The sequence below is a fragment of the Belonocnema kinseyi genome, chromosome 9, assembly GCF_010883055.1.
Source record: "Belonocnema kinseyi isolate 2016_QV_RU_SX_M_011 chromosome 9, B_treatae_v1, whole genome shotgun sequence".
Classification (NCBI taxonomy): domain Eukaryota; kingdom Metazoa; phylum Arthropoda; class Insecta; order Hymenoptera; family Cynipidae; genus Belonocnema; species Belonocnema kinseyi.
In genome coordinates, this window is record NC_046665.1 from 104,516,751 (window position 1) to 104,537,080 (window position 20,330).

Consider the following 20,330-nt stretch of genomic DNA (forward strand, 5'->3'; position numbering starts at 1 on the left):
TTTTCATTTTATTTTGTACTTCTCTTTTCACTTTTTTTTTCATTCTGCCGCTTGCCATTGCCAGCGAATCGCACAGTTGTACACGACAGTCGAGGCCCTAGAACCCGCATAATTGATTCGTCACGCGCCCCTGGGTTTTTAAGGCGACTGCCAAGCGGAAAATTTTCTCTGGTCCTGGACCGCTTTCAATTTTGCCAAATGGACTGTGTCTTGAGGATATGGATAGGCTTCTGAATCTGGTTCTGATTCTTTCATGTAGATTGTTAAAAAGTTATATATATATATATATGGTGGGAGTTTGCAAGCTTTAAAGAGTTATTTTTTATTAGAATATCATTATTTTGATACTTAGAACTTATTTAATTGAGGTTATTTTGTGAGGGTAATTCGAACTCTTGAATCCTAACTCTTAAATCCTAACATCTGATTCCTAACTCATAAATCATAACCCCTTACTCATAACTCCCAACTCCTAATTCCTAACTTCTAACTCATAGTTCACACCGTAAAGCTCACAATTCTGGGAACTCAGAGAAGTGAGGGAAAATGTTGAGGAAGGGAGGGGAGGTAAAATTAAAGTGGAGTAGGAGTGAGAAAATATGGGAGGGGGAGATGTAAAGGACTATTAGCTATTGAATAGAAGTTTATTGAGAAAATATTTTTTCATTTAGATAAATATTTACCGGGCAGGAGGGGATCGAAATTTGGCGCTTTTTGTGGATATCTTCTATTTAGAAGATTTTTAAATCTTCTAATGACGATAAAAAATTGTGTCTTGTACATCAGTATTAAAAAATCAGAAGAATTTAGGAAAAAAATAAATCCAAGAAATTTGATTTATTTGGAAAAATGCAACATTTTTTTGTAATTTTTTTATTTCAGGAGAAAGCTAAGGTTTTCGATTTTAACAGAGTTGAGCTTCAAAACTTAAAATTTTTTATTTATGAAAATAAGGGATAAGTTATTTTTCAGAACATGCAATCTATTTTGGAGATTCACAGCTTTTTTAATAGCATTGAAAACAATTGTCTACTACAGTAATAAGTTTTTTCAGACCCTTTTCATTGGTTGTAACCATTTTTGGAAAAAATACATGTTAAGCGATTATTTTCAACTACAATAAATTTAATTTGTATATTTAATCTCAAGTTTCTTTTAGTAAATAAATCAAACTTTTTTTAATCGTCGAAAAACGTGTCCTCCAAGAAAACAATTCAAATTTATTTTTGAACTTTATTTTTAAAGGTCAAAATTTTTTTTTAATATTTAGGATCCATGAAAATGGCATGAAAAAACTGATCGAAACTGTTATACAAAATATTTTCTTTATTAAAATCCAAAGAGTTTAAATTATCCAAAGCATAGAATAGATATTGAACAATAATTTAATTTTGATTTTTATCAATAAATGTATTTCATATTTATTTGAATCTGTAAAAAATTGTGTCACTTTTTTAAAATAGTAATAAAGCGGCATTTTTACTTCAGTAAAAATGTTGAGATCTACTTCCAACCATAAACTTTCTGAAAATTCAATTGATTTTCCTTTAAAATTTAAAGATCATTGGACGAAATGCATAGAAAATATTCTTGAAAATCTTTTAAATCTCTTTAAAATTTATTTATCTACTTAAAAATACCATAACATCTTGAAAATCCTTTAAAATCCCATTAATTGATTGAAATAGTTTGTAAAATCTTGGAGTTTCAAGAAACCCTAAAATATTTTTAATTCTATGAAGTCTTTTTCATATACCCTTGAAATCTTTAAAATCTTTTTCAAATCCCTCAGAATATTTGAAAATACCAAAAAAATCTTTGAAATCCTTTAAAATCCTTCAATTTGAAATCGATTGAAAAATCATGGAGTCTTAAAATAACATTTATTATCTAAAATTATTTAAAGCATTCGATATCCCTTAAAATATCTTTAAAATTCTGCGGAATCTTAAAAAATATCATAAAATCTTCAAACTCCTTAAAAATCCCTTCGATTCATTGAAATCGGTTAAAAAATTTTGGAGTCTTAAAATACCCTTAAATATTTCAAGTTCTTTGAAATTTTTTTGATATCCCTGTGAAATCTTTAAATACTTTTAAAAATTTCTTGGAATCTTTAAAATACTAAAAAATCTTTGAAATCTTTGAAAATCCTTCAGTTCATTCATATCTATTACAATCTTTGGAGTCTTTTAAAGAAACCCTTAAATATTTCAAATTCTTTGAAATCTTTTAATATCGATTGTATTTTTTTTTAATCGTTTTGAAATTCCTCTAAATCTTTAGAAATAGAATAAAATTTTCTGAATTCTTTAAAATATCTTTACATTATTGAAATCAATTGAGAAATCTTGGACTTTTAAAATACACTTAAATATTTCAAATTCCCTGAAATCTTTTGACATCCCTTGAAATCTTTTTTAAGTTCCTTGGAATTTTCAAAAGTACCAAGGAATGTTCGAAATCCCTTTAATTTACTGAAATCGATTTAAAAATCTTGGACTTATAAAATACCCTCCAATTGATCAAATTCTTTGAAATTTTTTGATAACTTAATGAAATCTCTGAAATCTTTTTTTAATTTCTCAGAATCTTCAAAAATACCTAAAGATCTTTGAAATCCTATTAAATCTTTCAATTAATTAAGAATTTATTAAAATCCTTGGAGTCTTTTAAAATATCCTCAAGTTTTTAAAAATCTTTTAATATCTCTTGGAATCTTTCAAATCATTTTTAAATTACTTAAAATTTCTAGCAGTATTATGAAATCTTCTAAATGCTTTAAATTACCTTAAAATCCTTAAAATCGATTGAAAAATCTTGGAGTTTTAAAATATCCTGAAATTTAGCAAATTCTTTGAAATTTTTTCATATCCCTATGAAATCTTTAACATATTCAACATTTTTTTCAGAATCTTTAAAAATACCAAAAAATCTTTGAAATTTTTTATAATCCTTCAAATTATTAGAATCGATGACAATCTTTGGATTCTTTTAAAATACTTTGAACTATTTCAAATTTTTTGAAATCTTTTGATATTCCTTGTAATCTCTAAGTTTCTTTATTCAATTTTTCCCAATGCAATATAATTTATTCCAAACTATAAAGTAAAATAGGCATCATCAACTTGTGAAATTTTCGAAGCGATTTAAGGCAGAAGTTACAAGAAGGTTCTTTCAGAATGGTTTAAATCCATACTTTGGGTTCCTTTAGAATACATTTATCATTTTGGGCTCCTTTTCAGCAAGAGAGGTTCTTTTTTGTTGCAGCTCCTTTCAGTGCTTTGTACCACATGTAAAAATTAATCGAATTCGCTCAAATTTGGCGGAGATAATTTTTTTGGTTATTCCAAAAATATAGAAGGGCCGGTCAGGGGGATGTAGACCAAGAAAAGTGTAAAATCAAAAAAAAATGGCCACCCTATGCTGCAATCTCAAACCAGAATCTCCCTAATCACCGGAATCTTTCTACCTCCAAACTGAACTTCGCCTTTAACCCCTGAATTCCCATAACGCTCAGCATTCGCACAGAGATCCTTGTTGCCTTAAAATGTAAACGACTCTGAAATAAATTCAGAGTGAGCATCTCTCGCGCGTAGAATGCCACTCTTAAACGAGAGCGAAAGTCGAGCAAAGGGCAGAAAAAAGTGAGAAAAAAAAAGAAAAGGGGAACTGCCGGGTGTGTTCATTCGTCTATTGTCGCCTCTTGAGATCAGAGATACGTCGAGGTAGATTCCAGGCATTCTCAGATTCTCAGCTCGCACCGGCGGAAGAAGCCGACTCGAGGAGATGCGCCTGGCATGAGGAGATGGTTCTGGCAAGAGAAATCGTGAGCCCGCGGGGACGCAGGGCGCCGCGCCGCGACGCTCTGGGAATGTGACGTCGTCTTCTTGGACCACACATGCTGCTGACTCGAAACGACTATCGTAAAATATGATAATGTGGACTGCGTGAGGCGCCTCGATCACTCGAACGTTCGCGGTTTTCGCGTGTTTAAGAGCGAACACGAGACCCTTATGAACCCCGCGAAATCTCGATTTCACGCCAGGAGAAAAGTGAGCCATGATATTTTTAAAAAGAGCCGATAAAGGCTGGACTTTGATCTCATCGCGCGTCGCGGAAACGGATGTGTCTTCGCCGATAAAGATGTATCCGGTCAATCAACTGCACCCACGAGAGAAACTAAAGTTGAATTATTTACGAGCTTTCGAGGGTTGCAACAAGTTTATTTTAACTTCAAAGTTGCATAATATTCAAATTGTGCTTTCAAATTTGTTTACGATGAAGGAAATTTGAGGGGCAAGTATTCATTTAGGAAATTTAGGTGTCTGAAATCAGAACTTTAAATAAAAAGCTCTTGCGAAGTAGGGTAATGATAGAAACAGTAGGACACCATTCTCTGACAATTCTCACCTGATAATTATAAAACAAAATTAATATTTCATTTTCCCCCACTTTTCTTTTTTTCGCTTAAACTCGAACTGATAATTAATATAACCCAATTAGAAATACAATTATTTTTGGTTAAGGTTTCATTATTTATTTTCATTGAAAAGTCTACCATTGTATTCTTGATTTGTTATTTATTTCGTTTAATTAAAAACTCAAGTACTTGGCTGCAAGTTGAATTATTTGTTACATATTATATATTTTGCCTAAATGTACATCTGTGATCATAATCTTAACTACTTTTTAAAAAAATCCTGTAATTTTTTATTAAAAATTAATTTGTTATCTGCAAATTTAACTGTTCCATTTTTGGTTTGAAATTGATATCTTTTTAGTTAAAAATTGAACTATTTTGTTGAAAATTTATGCATTCTGTTCAAAATTAATTTCTTTTGGTACCAAATTAATATCCTTGGTTAAAAAGTCATATGTTTGTTTAAATTTCAAACTATTTTGTAGAAAATTATTTTTTTAGATTCAGAATTTTAGTCAAATATTAATTTCTTGTGTTGAAAATTTTACAATTTTGTTAAAGACTTTTTTTTTAGAATTAATTTTTTTAGCTTAATAATGTTTTATTCCAAATTGATCCTTTTCAGTTAAAACTTCAACAATTTCATTGGAAATTCATGAAATTTTAATCAAAACCAATCTTTATTGTTTGAATTATACTGGTTTTTTATTTCAGATAAAAATATTTTTTAGTTAAAGATTTATCCTTTTAGTTGAAATTTCAAGTATTTGGTTGTCATTTAACTTTTCTGCTGATAATTCAACTCTTAGTATATAATTTGTGTTTTTGACTTGAAAATTAAGCATTTCTCTTAATATTTCATCTGAGTGGTAGAAAATTAATCTTTTTGGTGGAAAATTGATACTTTTAGTTGAAAATTTTACTATTTTGTTAAAAAATTGGAATAGTTTTTTTTTTCTTCACTTGTTTGATTGAAGATTATACTATTTTGTTGAAAATTTATGTAATTTATTGAAAATTTGTACTTTTTAGGAAAATAAATTTTTTTTAGTTAAAAATTTAACTATTTTCTTTGTTTATAAATTAATTTTCTTGTTTTTTTTGTTGATTTTGGTTGAATGAGAAATCACCTTTCTTGTTAAATATTCACCTTTTCTCATTGAAAATTAACTTTTTCTCGTGAAATTTCATGTTTTGTTAAAAATGCACATTAATTGGTTAAAAATTAAACTACTTGATAAACATTTTTTTATTCACTTTAATATTCAACAATTTAGTAAAAAGTTTAACTATTCGGTTTAAGATTCTATTTCTTTGTTTTGATTTGCCTTTTTATTTAAAGATTTAACCATTTTGTTAAAAAAAAAATTTTATGGAAATTAATTTTTTTATTTGAAAATTTAACTATTCGATTTTTGCGACACAATTTATATTTCATAAGTTGAAAATTCAACTATTTTGTACAAATTCATATAATTTCTTGAAAATTCGTTGCTTTTTTTGTTACAAAAAAAATTATTTTTTATTTTAAAATTCAACTATTTGGTTTCATTAAAAATTAAATTTCTTGTTTTATATTTATTTTGTTTTGATTGAAAATTAACTTTCTTGTTGAAAATTCAACTTTGCTGTTTGAAAACTTATATTTATTGGTTAAATATTTAACTAATTCATCAAAAAAATTGTCTTTTTTACTTTAAGATTCAATAATCTAGTGGAACGTTCAAGTATTTGGTTAAAAATTCAAATTCGTTTTTTTTTTAAATTTGCCAGTTTGGTTAAAGATTTCGCTATTTTGTTCAAACTTTTTGCCAGGAAAATTAATTGTACCTGAAAATTTAACTATTACATTTTGGGTGAAAAATGATCTTTTAGAAGTTGAAAATACTTCTTGAATCTTCGTTTTTTTAAATTACTATTTTTTAGTTTAAAGTTCAACTATTCGGTTTAAATGAAAATTAACTTTTTTGTTGAAAAATCATCTTTTCTGGTTTAAAAGTCGACCGTTTCAAAAGCACTAAACTTTTTAGCTCTAAGAATAAATACATTGGTTAAAAGTTCGTTTTTTATAAGAAATTAATTTTCTTTGTTGAAAATTTATCCATTTGCTTGAAGATTCAACTACTTTGGTGAAAATATAATTTTTTTCGTTGAATTGAACTATTTGAAACTTTGTTGTTTGTTGAAAAAGAATTTTTTAAACTGAAAAGTTAACAATTTAATTTTTTGTAGAAAACTCATTTCTTCTGATTAAAAATTCAACTTTTTGTTTGAAATTTAATCTTTTTATGTTAAAAATGTATCTATTCAATTATATTGTAGAAAGTTGAATTATTCCGATGTAAGTTCAACCATTTTAATAAGTTCAATTTTTTGGTATATAAATTCAGATTTTTAGTTAATATTTCGTCCTTCTAATTTAAAAATTCATTTTTTATTATAGAAAAATCTTTATACTTATGTGACACTTTGTCTTTCATGGATGAAAATTAACTTCTTGTTGAAGAATTAACTGTCTTCTAAGAAATGCTGAAACTATTTGGTTAAAGGTTCAACTTTCTCAAAGGTTCTTTTTTTAAATGAAAAATTTGTCTTGTTTAGTTGAAAGTTGAACTATTTGGGCGTAACTACAACTTTATTTTTAAAAATAAATTTTGTTTTTGTTGAAAAACCGTAATTTTTAGTTCAATATGGCATCTGCATTAATTTGATATAAAGGAAATTATTTTCCTATTTTCGTAAAAAATAATCCTTTTTCCCCTGCTTTTAGAAATAGTAAATCAATCTTAATTAAGAATGAGTAACTTAATTCTCTTCTTCCTCCTGCAAAAAATTTTTTTTGAAAAAAAGAAGAAAATAAGGTGACGTTGGATATCAGAGAGAGAAAAACATTCAAAAGCGAACGGGTGGTCTGCAGTCCCACCCTCGATGGTACGACGACAACGACGTAGCTGTTGATGATGATGATGAGGTGCGAAGAGATGCCCCGGCAATTACCTCAGACCAGTTTTCTTCTTTCCGTGTCCTCTCCCCAGTCATCTTCTTTGGCCTCTCCTTACCACTTCTGGAGGGCCGATTTCGCTCTTTATTCGACGACCTTTCAACACCGCTATATTGTCGCTAAAATAGAACCACCACCCTTCAGGAAGAAAAAAAAATGTTTAAAAAAAGAGTCGTGAAACTCGGTAGCGGTCGCCTTTGTCATTTCCGGTTTCTTCACCTGCAAAGAGAGACAAAACTGTTAATAACAGCGTTTAAGATACTAATTTAAAGTTTGAAAATTTTGTAATTCCCTTGAAAAATATTTAGGCGCATTATTATTATCGAAGCCTATTTTTGGTTCTTTTTTTGGAATTTCAAACCACGTTCCCCCCTTTGTCAGGGTCCGGAAGTTTTTCACACTCCCCCACCTAATCCCTACGTAACGTAATTTTTCCCGAATAATTTTTTTTTGTTGATTTATTTAAAGGTTAACCAAAAATATTGTAAAAAGTTTCGAGAGAGCATAGTTTGGTCAAAACTTTCTTTTTTTTATTAATTAACGAAGTAGTTCAATTTACAAGCAAGCAGTTGCGGATTAAAAAAAAATTATCTCACAAAAAAAATATAATAGTTGATATTTTACCAAAGAAAAAAGTTTGTATTTTTAATTGAAAACAATTGAACTGAAAAATAAGTTTCAACAAAATATTTGAGTCCTAAACAACAAAAGATTTTATTATTATTCAAAAAAGAAAAAAAATGTTATATAAAATTTAGAATTTTAAAGTAAAAAATAATATAAAAGACCACTTTTCAATCAAATAAATATAATTTGAACCAAAAAGTGGAATTTTAGTGCTAAAAAGATAAGCTTTCTACAAATAGTTAAATTTTAAATCAAATTATTACATTTTTAAACATGAAGAAATATTTCAAACCAGGAAGATTAATATTCTACTAAAAAGGACGAATTCTCAACAAAATACGTACATTTTTAACAAAATAGTCGCATTTTTAACCAAGAGAATTTTTTTTACCAAAAAAGACGAAGTTTTAACGATATACATGAATTTCTAAGCACATCGTTCACTTTTTACACCAAAAAGATCATCTTTCAACATAAAATGGAACAGTTACATTTTTACAAAAAAATTCATTTTGATTATAAAAAAAAATTATCTACAAAATAGCTGAATTTTCTACCATATTATTGCATTTTTAAGACGAAAAGAAGAATTTTCTACAAGACAGTTAAATTTTCAACCTAAAACTATAAATTTTTAATACAAATGTTCACTTTTAATCAAATATTTATATTTCAAGTTTAAAAACCCTTTTTTAAACACATAAATGAAAATGTTATTAAAACACGTACATTTTTAATCCAAAAGTTGAATTTTCAACCATATAGGTTGTTTTTCTTTTACCAACAAGGACTATTGTTTTACAAACTACAGAAAATTTCAACCAAGCAGTTGAATTTATAAATTAAAAAAGTTTTTTTCCACCAATAATGGAATAGTTATATATACACTTGAAAAAATCGATAAAAAATTTTTAGCCTCAAAAAGGAGAACTTTAAGAGCAAAGTTTAATTTTTAATTAAAGAGATGAATTTTGCATTAGAATTAAGAATCCTTAACCAACAAAAAAAGTTTTTCTACCAAACTAATGCATTTTCAACCAAATAATTTTATTTTCTACCAAAAAAGACGAATTTTCAACAAAATGCACGATTTGTTTACCAAATAGTTAATTTTTTAAACAGGAATATCCATTTTTCTGCAAAAAAATACGATTTTACTACCAAGTAATTGAATTTTTAGTCTAAAAAATACGTCATTTTTGAACCAAAAAGCCAGTTAATAAATATTTATGGAAAAACAATCATTTTAAATTGATAAAATCGATTTTTTTTACAAAAAAATTTAATTTCCTACCTAATAATTGAATATTTCATTAAATTATTAAATTTTCAAGCCAAAATTATGAATTTTTGTTACGAAAAGTTAAATTTTCAACCGCAAAATATACAATTCAAAAAAAAAACTAAAAGTTTTTATTAGGAAAGTTGGGTACTTTACTGAATTTATGTTAAAAAATTACTGAAATTTCACTGAATTTTATTAGAGCTTGAGTTATTTTTTTACTTCGAAATTAGTGAAAAATTGAGCAAAACAAAAACTTGGGTAAATGAACAAGATTTTTCTTGGTTTAAAAGTTTTATATGGTTATTATAAACAACAAAATATTTGGATGACCGAACTCAAATATTTTGTTAATTTAACCAATATTTTAGTTAATTTAGCCAAATTTTCATTTAGTTGTATTTTCCTAATTGTAAGTTTCCTAATTATAAAAAAATTTCGAATCTATATTTTGTATGATAATTAATGAACCAGTGAACATGTTAAAAATTTTTTGGGCTTATTTCAAGGAGAAGGTTTCAAGGTTAATTTTTTTTAACTTTTAATTTTTATCCTTATTTTTACCGATTTTGACAAGAGTAGAAGTTAAATCACGACAGTTGGCAAAAATAAGAAATTATAGCAGTCTTTATACCTCACTAACTCAGTATTTATTCATTGAAAATATTTTCAATAGAGCACATTTGACGCAGAATTTAATAACTTTTTCAACGTTATTTTATGAATTATTATATGTTATATTTTTTCTACGATATCCTGCTAAAGTGTGTGCATGTTTTTAATCGCTAGGTTACCAGGTAGCATCCGACTCCTGGATGGGACTGCATCATTTACGGTTTTCCCGTCTCATAATAATAACGCAATTTTCCGCTCAATATAAACGTAAAATCCTACCCTCCCATCAAAAGTTTAATTTCTCCTCCACAAGAGTCGAATAAACACATCCGCATAATCAAAGGTGGCTAATAGACAGCCGTGTAAGGGTGGAAATATTAGCAAGGACAGATAGAGAATGGAAGAGAAAAGGAGAGAAGATGAGAGGGAAAATAAAATAAGTGGAGAGGACGGTCACGGAGGAAGAGTAAGCAGTTAAGTTATGAATTATGACGTGGTGCGAGTGAGAAAGACGAATCGAGTTGGTCGTAAGATCATTACAAGAGCTGAGAGCGAGTCAGGGTGAGGAAGCAAAAACGCACTGCAACGATACGTAGAGCGTAGAGACCGACGCGACTCACGGGAAGTGGGAAAAACAAAAAAATATCCTGCTAAACGAGCACTTCGTACTTTCCAAACGACCGACGTGCGAATAGCTTTCGGACCGAGTCGAACATTTTTTAGCTTCCTGTCAGTAAACGTAATTACTGCCGAAATTGAATACGCAATTCCAAATTAAAAAAAGTCTGCTTTCTCTAGCTCACGGTGAGAAGTTAAGAAAGAAGTTTTAATTTGTCGAATTTTGTTCCTCGACTTCAACTTATAGCCTGGTCTAGAAAAGTTGTACCATAAATTTGAAGTTAACGCGACAGTTGCGCTTTTAAAAAAGTCGCGGATTGTTAGCACTAGTACGCGGCGTCTCCATAGTTTAAACTAGTCGCGGACTGTTAGCACCGGTACGCGACGCCTGCGCAGTTAAAAAAAGTGTCTGACTGTTAGCACTGGTACGCGACGCCTGTACAGTTGAAAAAGTCGCGGACTGTTAGCATGACTGAAGCAATGGAAAATTGAGGCCTCAAAATAAAAATGTTTTTCATTTTTTTAAAACTTCTTTTAATGTGATCCTAAGACTGAAATTTATTCAAATTCCAGTTACGAATGCGATTTGAATGAATAAACTGTCTAGAAATCAGGAGATATCTTCTCGTTAGCAATATTCTTTCTTAAGAAATGGCGCTTGCACAATTTACAAGAAGCAGCTCGATTAGTCACAGGTAATCAACCCAAGAATCCAACTGTCTCGAAGAAATTTAACATCCTTTACGGTTGGAATCACCCGTTAAATTTTTTCTGGCTCATTAACCTAAAGTTAATCGAAAGTGAACCTTTTGCTCGAAAGTTTATCAGAAAGTTTTTGTTAACTATGTAATTCATTATAAATATTATTTATAAACATTGTACTGAAAATTGATAATATATCAATACAATACTGATTGCTATGATTTAAATTTGAAATTATCCTAATACCTTGAAATTTTTAATATTTTATTGTAAAAGGCATTAAGTTTTAAATACATAATTTAGGACATTTAACTGAATAATTAAAATTTTTGTATTTATTTTTATTTATACATTGTTTTAGATGCTTTTTGTAACACAGGTATGACTTCTGCTCGTATGAGGGAATATAAAAATCCTGAATTGTTAAATTCCTGAATAATAAAATTACCAAATAGTTCTTAATATTATCGTATTAGAAAATTTCAAAGTTTATTAGATATTATAAACATTTCCGATACTTTATAATATTACCGAATTATAAAATATCCGAACTAGAAAAATCTTGAGTTTTTTTAAATTCCTGAGTTAAAGCACTTAAAAAAAGTTGTTTTTTAAAAATAAATATTATTTATTTATTAAAAATGTAATCATCGACTATGTTTATAGAAGACATTTTTTAGAATTTAAAGTTCTTAAAAAATTATTGTTTAAATTTAAAATATTAATAATTAAAACATATATCTTTCTGGATTCAAATTTTTGTTTGAAAATATGTACAGTAAAAAAAATTACAAAAAACGTTCTCGAAAATTAAATTCTTAATTTTTTGGAATAAATTAAAAAAGGAACTTCGAGATAAATCATCGCTGAATTGAGTCCCGCAAAGTTTTTTGGGGAAATGTTATTAAATTCGCAGAAAATTTGAAGGGATACATTTTTTTATTTAAGATGTAGGTGATTTTAAATTAAATTTTTAAGCAATTTTTGTGCAATTATCCTTATTTTAAATTCAAATAAGAATTTTTTAATTTTTAAACATAATAAAATTTCTTTTTTGATTAAAATATTTTCTTATTACATTTTGAATAAATAAACATTATTGAATGAAAAAAACAGTTCTTGATTATGTAAATTTGGGATTTTATAGTTGGGTTTGGGTTTTATAGTACAGGGTCAGAAAACTTATTTTTCGAGATTGTTTAGTCTTCTCAAATTTATGGTAAATTTATGTTACCAAAAACTATCTAACTTATTAAAAAGTAGAGAATTTAAAATTTAATTTTATGAATTTAAACCAATTAAATTGTTTATTTCGACAATATTAACAAATTAAATGTTTAATTTCTAGTAATTTAAGTATTAATTTTTTTTTTTAATTTTCAAGATGCTCCAAATTGTGAAATCTTGCAGAATTATGTGTAATTTATGTAATTTTGAAAAATTTAGGAATTTTTTTGATTTACTGAAATTCAGAACATCCAAAAACTTCTGAAACTGTCCATATTTTTTGTTAAATTTGTGAGTCACTGAAATTTCTTCAACTTTTACAAAATTTTGAGTATTTAACATTTTTTCTTAATTTTAAGATTCTTTTTTAAATTACAGAATTAAGATTTTTCAAATTTAAGAATTTAAAAAAATTCTGATATTTTGGCAAATTCTTAAATTCAACACAAATTTTAGGAATTTTAAAAATGCAAATTTTTGAAATTTGCAAAATTAGTGAACTTTTGGAAATTTGTCAAATTTTCATACTTTTGGAAATTTGTTTAATTTTTCAAATTTTCGAAGTTTACTGAAATTCAGAGTATCCAAAACTTTTAAAATTTCTATAATTTACAAATTTTAATCACTTTCAGAATTTTTAGTAATTTATAAGTTTACAATAATGTTTGAAAATTCGTATAATTTGGAACGCTTGTAAAATTTGAAATATCTGTTAAATTTAAATTTTCTGGAAATGCATGGATTATTAATTATTAATGTGAAATGATTATTGTATTTGATATTAATAATTAAAGTTGATAAAATCGTGATAAGATTGAGCTATTCCCTGATAAAAAAATAAAAAAGTGCTTGTAAGCAAATTCCTTTTTTTCTCTATATGTCTTATGAGCGAGTTTCGCATGTCTTTTCTCTCGGTGGTCCCTTTTCCCATGTTTATTACCGGCTTCTGGGCGCAATTAACGGTCCTCGTTGGAATAAAAAAGCGGGCTTGTATCGCGCGTGTAGTCATACATATAGAAGAACCTCTGGTCGCTTCTGTGGTCCGAAACGACAAAGCGATGTTGGGATTCCGGACATTTGTAATTCCGACTTCTGACATTGTTCCTAGACAGTGTTTACGTTTATCGGTGAGAGGTGGAGGAAACGTTGGCTGTAGGCCAGTATTTCGAGACATCGTATAAATTTGTCCACTCCGTTAAAGCAATCCTGGAAAAACGACAGTCGATAAACATTTAACGGTGGAATACCACTGTCAAAAATCTCCTTATATGAGTATAATCAAGAGAGATGGAAAAACTTTCTTGCAAAAAGGTTGCAGAACTTTTTTTGCAAAAAGTTTGGCAAACTTTCCTAGCGAGAAGGTTGAAATTTTTTTTGAAAAGGTTGAAAATTTGTTCAGCAAAAAAGTTTGAAAAACTTTCTCAGCATAAAGGTTGAAAAATTTTTGAAACATAAAGATTGAATTAAATTTTTTTAGCATAAATATTGAAAAACTTGTTTAGAATCAAGATTAAATTAAACGTTTTTAGCATAGAGGTTGAAAAACTTTGGTAGCATAAAGGTTGAAGTTGAAAATTTTTTTTAGTTAAAAAGGTTGAATAAATTTCTCAGCATGAAGGTTGAAAAACTTTTGCGGCATGAAAGTTGGAGAAGTTTTATAGTAAAAAGGTTGAAAAAACTTTTCTTAGAAAGAAAGTTGAAAAACTTTGTTAGCAAAAGGTTTGAAAATTTTTTGAGCAAAAGGGTTAACATTTTTTTTAGCAAAACGGTTGACATTTTTGCATCAAGATTATATTAAACATTTTTAGCATAATGGCTGAAAACTTTTTTAGCATAAAGGTTGAAAAATTTGTTTAGTACTTAGATTTAATGAAACATTTTTAGCATAAAGGTTAAAACACTTTTTTAGCATAAAGGTTGAAGTTGACAAAATTTTTTAGTTAAAAAGGTTGAATAAATTTCTTAGCATAAAGTTTGAAAAACTTTTTTAACATAAAAGTTGGAAGACCTTTATATCTAAAAGGTTGAAAAAACTTTTTTAGCAAAAAGGTTGAAAATTTTATTTAGCAAAAAAGGTTGAAAAAGTTTCTCAGCATAAAGGTTGACAAATTTTGTTAGTAAAAAGATTTAAAATCACTTTTGTTCATGTCTGACTATAACATCCTAACTCTACTGAAACTCATTTATTGACTAACTCCATTCTCTTCCTAAATCATTTTTATGCACTTTTTAAATTAAAGATGAAGTTATCATAGTTACTTACAAAAAATGAAAATATCCAATTAGAAATCTTTAAATTCTATTGAACACCTTTGAAATTTTCTGAATTCACCCTGAATTATTTGAAATTTCCATGAACTCCACTAAATTCTTCTATATTAAACTTGGGTTGATATTAGTTTAATCGGATTCTCTTAAATCCCCTAAAATTCTTTTAAATTCATTACAGATTTACTAAAATTAAGGAAATATTTTGAATTATCTTTAATAGAGTGGAATTATTTTAGAATTCACCCTGAATTCTTATTAATTTGCCCTGCATTCTTTGAATTTTTTTTAATGTCTTGGGATTCACTGGAATCCTTATAAATTCTCTCTATTCTATACAATTCAATGCTTTTTTTCAGTTTCTTTTAATCCACCTTGAATTTTTTCAAACCCAACTTTAATTCTTAGGAATTTGACTCAATTCTATTAAATGCCTTAGAATTTTTCAACATTTATTCTAAAATAATTAATTTAATCAATTTCTTAAATACTTCTGAACTGTTATAATTTACTCAAATTGTTTTTAATTTGTTTGAATTAAAAAAAAATCATTATGAATTTTTATGGATCTTATTGAATATCCTTATTTCCCTTATATTCCTGTAAACTCATTTAAAGTTTATTTGAGTAATTGTTTAAAAAATATTTTTTACATTTTTGTTCAATTCAATTTTTCATGTTTTCAATTTACCCTGAAGTCTTTTAATTTGATCGCACCTTCAATTTTCAGAAATTTCATCAAATTCTTTTAACTTCCATTAAATTGTTTAAAATTCATCCAAGTTTAATAAAGTCCATACATTTTGGTGATATTTTTTACTTGTTTTAATTCACTTTATATTTTTGAATCCATCATGCATTTTTATGAATCTCATAGAATTTTTCTCATTATTCTGAATTAAATGAAAATTGATGAAATTCCTTTGTATTCTTCTATATTCGCCCCTATTTTATTGAAATCAATGAAATTTTCTGAATTTTTCCGAATTATTTAAATTTTACTTGAATTCTTGTAAATTCACTCTGAATTCTTATAAATTTATCCTGAAATAGTTTAAGTAAACCTAGATATCTCATTAATTTCATAGAATACTTTTGAATTATTTTGAATGGAAAAGAACATTAGTTATATCATTTATAAAAATAAGTCACTTTTGATTAATTTTAGTCACAAAACAAATTTAAAAATACTATAGGAATAAAGAAAAAATCATTTATGGTTTCATAATATTTAGAACTTATTCCTTCATATATAAAAAATACTTTTTGAAGGTACACAAAGTTTTTACTCTTAAGTTTGTACTTATTTTTAAAATTGAACACCAAGAAAGTTCATTTTGGTAGTAAAACAGCCTATTGGAATTTCTCAACAATGACAAAATTACGGCAGTATTTTTCACCAAATCGAAGAAATTTGGGGGGCATGGTTTGCCAAATTAAAAAATTTAATTACTTATTCAGCGTCCTCATTGGACCGACCCAGGAAATAATCTCGATGTCGAAAACTGTCAATAAAAATATATATAAATGAATTTTAAAATTATTTCAATTCTAAGAGTCTGAAAATTTAAAATCAGCAGATTTTGAAAGGAATTTTGGTATGAAATGGTATTATGTGTCATTCTGGAAGATTCGAATAAAAGATAAGGACGTCTATTAGTCAGGAGCGTCTACAGAAGGACTCAGGGCTCGCGCGTGTTGGCACACGTGAAGAGAGGACTTTAAAGGAGGAGGCGATGGTTTTAGTGGCTGCAGGCGTCGGCGGCGTCGGACGAAAGAAAACATAAATAATCGCGTTCAAATGAGACAGGAGGCTCGAAGCCACACACGGAGACTGGCGACTGCGGTGGCTATGGCACTCTTTCTCCTTCCCCTCACCCGCCTCCCTTCGCCATTCCTCATCCCTTTCCCAGCATTACTCTCCATCTTTCTCTCTCATTACTTTTGCCAATTTCCCATCTTCACATATAGTGAGTGTCCTCCGAATCTTGATCTCCCCATTAATGAACCCCTTTTGTACGCCCCTGATATCCACCAAAAACCAAAATTGATTTTAGAAAGATTTTTTGATTTTCGATACTCAAGAATTTGGTGCATCTGTGTTACTCATAAAATGTGCGGATAGCATCGGATAGTATCGGTACACTAGCCGAGGGTGAACTGATAAAAATTAGCTTTGACTTTGAAGAGTGATAGCTTCTTACAGAATATAGATAGAAATATATTTTTGAATTGTTGGAACTATTATTCTATTTTGCAGTGAATAAACCTTGGTTGAAGTAATTTGGCCTTGTCGTTATTAAGTTATCAATTGAGAAAGTGAAAAAAATTGCAATTTTTAAGGAATTTGGTACCTGTTTTATGCGCCCCTGATATCTTAAAAAAAACTGAATTAATCAAAATTTGTTGTTTTTCGATACTTATGAATTTTGATGCCCCAGTTTTTCAGGGGGTGGAGTGCGATAAGGTTACGGCTCTTGCCTCGGAAGGGCCGCAGTGCGCGAGTACTCAGTCGATTATATAGCGCAATATTATTCATTCCAATTGAAACAAGTTCAGGCGGCCCTGACTGTTCACCATGAGAAAGACAAAAATCGCTTTTTGAAAAAGATTTATTTTTTATTTTTTAATAACAAAAATGTAGACCATTTTTTAAAGATGAGTACTGGTTTTTGAGAAATACTCTGATTCAATCCAAAACATCTAAAATAAATTAACCTATTATATAAAAAAGTTAACTAATTGCTCAGAAATTAAAAAAAATCTATTAAATTTGTTATAAACAAATAAGCGAGTAAAAATGGATTCGTGGGGATTGGCAGTGATTCGTTAATTTATTCCTATTAAATTTGATACTTTATAGATAACAAACGTATTTTCAATATAATTCATGTTAGATTATAAATAATTTCTTATTTTATAAACAAATTTGATGAACAATTACCCACAGCATGTATTTAGGATGAAATAAATCAAGTTTTGTTTCTATTAGCCACAAGTCATACGGGAATTATCACTTTTTTATTAAATTTATTCATCCAATACAAAATTGTGATTATTTAAAACAATTTTATTAACAAGTGCTCTGTTTGACTATTTTTAGAGGTGGAAACCTTTTTTTAACGTAAGGTATTGTAAATAACTAGTTTTTAGATCTTTAGGAATCTTAAATAAAAATCAAGAATTTTCATTGTTAATAACAATTGTGTTAACAAATTGTTATTATTTTAGGCATTTTTTAAGAAAAACGTGTTTCTTTAAGGTATTATCAACTTTATTTAGTAATAGCTTTGTGCTATCGACCGGTAACATTTTATAGTTTTTTAAACAAAACTAATTATCAAATTCATTTCGTGGATATTTTTCTAGGTAAATGAAGTTTAAAAATTAGTAATTAATAATTGTTTGCATTGAAAAAACCAATTTTTTACCTTTAGAAATAGCCGAGAAGTGCATTTGTTAATTCCATTTGCTTAAACAACTATCAAATGTTATCTATTGATAGCAGAGGGTAATTGCTATACAATAGATGCTAATACTCTAAAGAAACGCTATTTCTTGTTTACATAATTGTTGTTAACAATGAAAATGTTTGACTGTCATAAAAACTCCCCAAACATCTTGAAATTCATTATTTACACTTTATTACGTTGAAAACCGCAATTTTTTATCTCTACAAATAGCCCGAAAGTGAATTTGTTAATTACATTTTTGTTAAAAAAATTACGAAATGTTTCATGATTAAATCCGATAATAAAGTGATATTTTCGTATAATTTTTTGCAGATTCAGAAGAAAGAACTTTATTCATTTTAGCATAAATACCTGCCGTGTATAATTGTTTATGAAATTTGTTTATTAAATAAAAAATTATTTATGATTTGTTATGAATTTAATTGAAAAATGGTTTTTTTCTATAACTTGATCAAATTGAGTGCGAATCAATGGACAAATCACTGCTGCACCATGACTCTATTTTCACCCACTTATTTGTTTATAACAAACTCAATAATTTTTTTAGCAATTGCCAATTTATTAGGCAACTTTTCCGGATAACTGCTTTATTGATTATAGGTATTTTGGATTGAATCCAACTTTTTTTTTTTTAAACCGGGACTCTTCTAAAAAAAATATTTTTTTCAGTTTAGTTATTAAATACAGAAAAAGTGGAACACTTTTTACAAAATTGGCTGTGACAGATGTATGCAGAATTTTAATTGATTTGTCTTTAAAAAAATTCAAATCAGATGAATGTTAATTTGTCTAAAAACAAAATTTTATGCGTTACTGAGCGACGGATAGTATTTGACCAATAACCTAGGGTGACCTATTAAAAATATTTGAACGGTAAATATTGCTCTACAGATTAAAGTTCAAGAATTATTTTGTTTATTTATTAAAAAGCTTATTAAAATGTGCGTTGAGTGAGCTCTAGTTATTAAAATATCACGTGTGGAGGCCAAAAATCAAATTCCAATTTTCAAGGAATTTTGTACTTTAATTTAGGGCAAGTGCTACGAAATTAAATTTTTAATTTGATCAAATTTATAAATTAATTTTCCTAGCCCAAGACAAGAGATGAATATTGTACAAAATTCTTTGTAAATCGAAATTTTCTTTCTTTTTCTTTTTTACGTGATAACTTAACAACCACAGGGGCAAATTACTTCATCTAATGCATATTTACTGCAGAATTAAACAATCTTTTCAACGATTTAAAAAAATATACCCACCTGTATTTTGGACGACTCTATCACCTTTCAAAGTCAAGAATAATTTGTAGTAGGTCACCCTCAGTTAGTGGTCTGATACTATCCGATGATACTATCCTCATGAAAAATTAGAAAGGCCTACGATTTAATTCAAATCTTCGGCGTTATTCTTGAAACAGAAATTCAAATTTTCGATTCCTTTTGGCGTTTTTAGAAATGATTGGTTACTGTTTGGCTTAACTTAAGACATAAAGTGTCAGTTTGAGCCACTTTGAGTTGCAGCGTTGCGCGGCGTAGCGCGACCCCTTCAATGAGCGTGTCTCTATTAAATCTATTATTAGCATTGCCTGTACGTGCGGAAGCATCCCTTTCAATTACCTTGGATTTAGTTTCACTAAGCAACCGTCCCATGACTCGTTTCCAATGTAATCCACCATGTGCTGTGCGAATTTAATTTGTACCATTTCTACAAATCATCTCGTATATGATAGATGAAAGATGCAATTAGTGTAGAATTTCTCAACATTGTTCAAGTGCAATCTTTTAAGTTTAAAAATGTTTTTATTAAAATGACATTTTATATTTAAAATGGCATTCTCAATAATATTATTTTTATTCCTAAAATCATAGAAAAACTTTTTTTTTCAATCATCTGATTATTAGCACGAAACTAACCTGATGAGTGAATTTCAATTTCTTTAATTTGAAAGTATCTACCAGGTGTATACATATGAAACCGGTATTTTTTCAAGAAAAAAAAACACATTTATTTCAAGAGAATGATAATAAATATTTTATTCAAAGTATGCGCCCTCGCTGGCTACACATTTTGTCCACCTCTCAGGCAATTTATGGA

General features: G+C 28.0%; 1 protein-coding gene across 2 annotated transcripts in view; it reads left to right on the forward strand.

Moving 5' to 3' along the window:
* LOC117179684 (T-box transcription factor TBX20-like) overlaps window positions 1–20,330 on the forward strand; it is a 95,571-nt gene that overhangs the window by 41,591 nt on the left and 33,650 nt on the right. The window lies entirely within an intron of this gene.